The sequence below is a fragment of the Glycine max genome, chromosome 15 (genome assembly GCF_000004515.6).
Source record: "Glycine max cultivar Williams 82 chromosome 15, Glycine_max_v4.0, whole genome shotgun sequence".
In the NCBI taxonomy this organism is placed as follows: domain Eukaryota; kingdom Viridiplantae; phylum Streptophyta; class Magnoliopsida; order Fabales; family Fabaceae; genus Glycine; species Glycine max.
In genome coordinates, this window is record NC_038251.2 from 24,041,117 (window position 1) to 24,046,022 (window position 4,906).

Sequence of the window (4,906 nt, forward strand, 5' to 3'; positions counted from 1 at the left end):
AACCCCTCAATCCAACAAAAACAAGCAACAATCTGAGGATAAATCCCTCACGTTTCTTAGCAAACACATGCAATTTAGGGCACCAAAATACATCAATGGAAAGCTAGAAAGCCCAAGAATGAGGTACTTACCTGTTGGAGACGAATAATAGAGCAAAACGGAATCAAAAACGCAAAAAATGGTGACCTAAGGGCTGCAAAATCCGTGAGTCCCGTGAGCCTTCTTTTTTGAATGAGGGGGGGAAGTTTTTTGAATAAAAAACGTCCCCCCCTTCGTCATTTTTATATTTTGGTGCAGAGGTGGCTCGCCCAGGCGAGCCCAGCTCGCCCAGGCGAGCTAACCTGCACTTTTTTTTTTTTTTTTTTTTTTTTTTTTTTTTTTTTGAGGGGAACATTGACCATGTCCCCTCCCTTCTCATGGATTAGCATTTTGCCTAACTTGAACTTACTTAGGTTAGAATTAGGCGTTGATTACTTATCTTATTATTACTCTTTTCCTTTTTAAAACAAACAAATAGTAAAAGAAAGCTACAAAATAGAAAGGATACGGGGCTGCCTTGCAGCGACATTCCCTGCTTGTTTCGCAAAGAGAAGAGCAACGATCGGTCGATCGTGACCCCATCCCCGCTTGCGTTCATCCTTAAGTACCTGCAAGTAATAAACAACCAGGTATGGCCAATCTTGGCCGCATCATTACCCTACCTTGACTGGTTTCTGCCATTCATGTTTTGTCTTCACTCCAGAGGGTAGCCCAAGGTGATCCTGCCCCTGTTTTACCACAACAATATACATGCGTATGTGTATGCGTATGCATGAATGTTTTCAAACGCTGAAAATTTAGGGAAAGTTGGTTCAGGTTCAATTCTAATTAAGCGCTTGGGGGATCCCATGAACTGAGCGGAAGGGCTCAGGCGATCACAAATTAACGCAAGGTGTGAAACTAACATGAGGACTAAAAGCCTCAAATCCATGTTCATTTCTTTGAAAGATCGTAACAAGAGATACAACGGACCGGAAATCCCCGGGGGGAAATCTAGAAAACGCGTAAAGATAGAGAACATGTAGCGACATCCTTAATTGCCCCAGCTTCTAAGCATAATATTGTTTGACGACATCAGAGTTCACGGGTGAAGGTAGCTCTTCGCCATCCATGTTGGTAAGCACCAGGGCTCCTCCGGAAAAAGCCCTCTTCACAACAAAAGGCCCTTCGTAGTTCGGGGCCCATTTCCCTCGATGGTCCTTGACAGCATGGGACATTTTCTTTAGCACAAGGTCTCCCTCATGGAACTTGCGTAAGCGTACTTTCTTGTCGAATGCACTCTTCATTCTCTGCTGGTATAAGCGCCCATGACTTATGGCTGTTAAGCGCTTACCCTCAATGAGGTTGAGCTGATCGTAGCGTGTTTGAGCCCACTCTGATTCCTTTAACCCGGATTCCGCCAAGATCCTTAACGACGGGACTTCCACCTCAAACGGTAACACCGCCTCCATCCCATATACCAATGAGAACGGCGTTGCCCCAGTTGACGTTCGCACTGAAGTCCGGTAACCGTGTAACGCGAATGGGAGCATCTCGTGCCAATCCTTGTATGACACGGTCATCTTTTGGATAATCTTTTTGATATTCTTATTGGCCGCTTCCACGGCTCCATTCATCTTTGGCCGGTAGGGCGTGGAATTGTGATGCTGGATTTTAAACTCCTCGCACATTTCTGCCATCATCTTATTATTCAGGTTGGTGCCGTTGTCCGTGATAATCTTCCTTGGCAAACCATATCGGCAGATGATCTCTTTCTTAATGAACCTGACCACCACATTCCTCGTGACATTGGTATATGAAGCCGCCTCGACCCACTTGGTGAAATAATCTATCGCTACGAGGATGAAGCGATGACCATTCGAGGCCTTGGGCTCAATGGCCCCGATGACATCTATTCCCCACATGGAGAAAGGCCAAGGGGCGGACATGACATTCAGAGGATGTGGTGGGGCATTGACATTATCTGCGAATGCTTGACATTTGTGGCACTTCCTCACATGGACACAACAATCACTTTCCATGGTAAGCCAGTAATAACCTGCTCTTAAGATCTTCCTGGCCATAGCATGCCCATTGGCGTGCGTTCCAAACGAGCCCTCATGGACTTCCTCGATCATGTGATTTGCCTCCTTGGCATCCATACATCGCAGGAGTGTCATGTCGTGATTTCTCTTATACAGTGTGCCTCCGCTCATGAAGAAACTGGCTGCCAACCTCCTCAATGTCCTTTTATCGTTGTCGGCAATCTCTGGCGGGTATTCTTTGCTTTCGACATATCGCTTGATGTCGTAATACCAGGGCTTTCCGTCTCGTTCCTCTTCCACTTGGCAACAATGTGCGGGTTTGCCACGACACTGAAATTCAATGTAGGGTAGGTCCCCGTGCGGTGTCAGCTGGAACATAGATGCCAATGTAGCAAGTGCATCCGCCATTTGATTTTCCTCGCGGGGAACATGATGGAAGGAGATCTCATCGAAGGTCTTAGCCAATTCCTTGATATAGGCTTTGTAGGGTATCAGCTTGGGATCTCTAGTTTCCCATTCCCCTCTCAGCTGATGGATTACCAATGCCGAGTCGCCGTACACCTTGAGTAGTTTGACATTGGAGTCAATTGCTGCCTGGACGGCTAGGGCACATGCCTCATATTCGGCCATGTTGTTGGTGCAGTCGAATCCTAGCCTGGCTGTGAAAGGTACACATTGATTGTCCGGAGAGATCAACACTGCCCCAACGCCATGACCTAGAATGTTTGACGCTCCGTCAAACCATACAGTCCATTTGTCCCGATCTTCGTCCAACCTTTCCTCGAACAAGGCCATGATGTCCTCATCCGGGAATTCCGGATGCATGGGCTGGTAGTCGTTAAGAGGCTGCTGAGCCAAATAATCTGCCAAAGCGCTTCCTTTTATCGCCTTTTGGGTGACGTAGACTATATCAAACTCAGATAGCAAGACTTGCCACCGGGCGATTCGTCCTGTGAGAGCTGGCTTTTCAAAGATGTACTTAACCGGGTCCATTTTGGATATCAACCAGGTAGTATGACTCAGCATGTACTGCCTTAGGCGATGGGACGCCCATACTAAAGCACAACACGTTCTTTCGAGCAAGGAGTAATTCATCTCACAGGTCGTGAACTTCTTGCTTAGGTAGTAAACAGCGCGCTCTTTCTTCCCGGATTCGTCATGTTGCCCCAGCATACACCCCATTGACTCGTCCAAGATTGTCATGTACAAAATGAGAGGCCTTCCAGGTACTGGTGGCATAAGCACGGGAGGATTCATTAGGCACTTTTTGATCCTTCCAAAAGCCTCTTGGCAATCCTTATTCCACCGATCAGTTTGGTTTTTGCGCAAGAGTTTAAACAACGGCTCACAAATGGCGGTGAGCTGTGATATGAATCTGGCAATATAATTCAAGCGCCCCAGGAAACCTCGGACTTGCCTCTCCGTACGGGGTTCTGGCATCTCAAGGATAGCCTTCACTTTTTCGGGGTCTACCTCTATCCCTTTCTGGCTTACAACGAAACCAAGCAATTTCCCTGATTTGACCCCAAAGGTACACTTAGCGGGGTTCAACCTTAATTGATATTTCTTAAGCCTTTCGAACAACTTCCGCAGGTTGACCAGGTGTTCTTCCTCAGATTTAGATTTAGCAATTATGTCGTCCACGTAGACCTCGATCTCTTGATGCATCATATCATGGAACAAAGCTACCATGGCCCGTTGATAAGTTGCCCCGGCATTCTTGAGTCCAAAGGACATCACCTTGTAACAGAACGTTCCCCACAGGGTGACGAAAGTAGTCTTTTCCATATCTTCGGGCGCCATCTTTATCTGATTGTAACCAGAGAAACCATCCATGAAGGAAAATAAAGCGAAATTGGCCGTGTTGTCTACGAGGATATCGATGTGTGGTAACGGAAAATTGTCCTTGGGACTGGCCCGATTCAGGTCCCGGTAATCTACACACATTCGTACTTTCCCACCCTTTTTAGGAACTGGCACGATGTTGGCAACCCATTCTGGATACCGAGCGACGGCCAGAAATCCAGCGTCAAACTGCTTCTTCACTTCTTCTTTTATCTTCAAGGACGTTTCGGGTTTCATCCTCCTCAATTTCTGTTTTACTGGGGAACACCCGGGATTTAGAGGCAATCGGTGCTGCACAATGTCCGAACTCAAACCGGGCATATCTTGGTATGACCAAGCAAAGATGTCTTGGTAGTCTTTTAGCAGGGTTATTAATTCTTCACGGATAGGTGCGGCAATGCCTGTACCTATCTTTACTTCCCTCTTTCCACTGCCAATTCCTAAGTCTACTAGCTCTGTTTCTTCTTGATGAGGCCCCATTTCTTGGTCCTCATGGGCAACCATTCTTTCTAGTTCCGAAGGAAGTCCCACCTCCTCATCTCCTTCATCTTCCGTTTGGTTCATTTCTTGCTCGAAGTTGATAGACGGGTCCCAGGTATTAGTACCTTCGGGGGACTCGTCATCGGATCTGCCGTTTTAGAAAAAGAAGTAAACATGCAAATGAATGAGAATGGGTAGAGACTAGGAACAGATGAAGAAAGATCCTTGTATTATAAATTCAAAGACAAAAGACACAAAGCCTTAACAAAATGAAAACTCTAAAGCCTAGGCCCAACTATAGAGCTTTTAAAACCGTAAAGGTTTACATTATGCTCGTTGCGTAAATGCCGGGGCGTTCCTCCACTCGCCAATTTCCCAGCTGGAAATCAGGAGGGCATGGTCGGACCAAATCCAGAGTTCTTGGAACATCATCTTCACCTATCGCGACCACTTGACCTTCGTCTCCCAAACCCGCACTTATAAAGCTTCTACTTATGTGGCAGGGCGGGTTTCCTTCA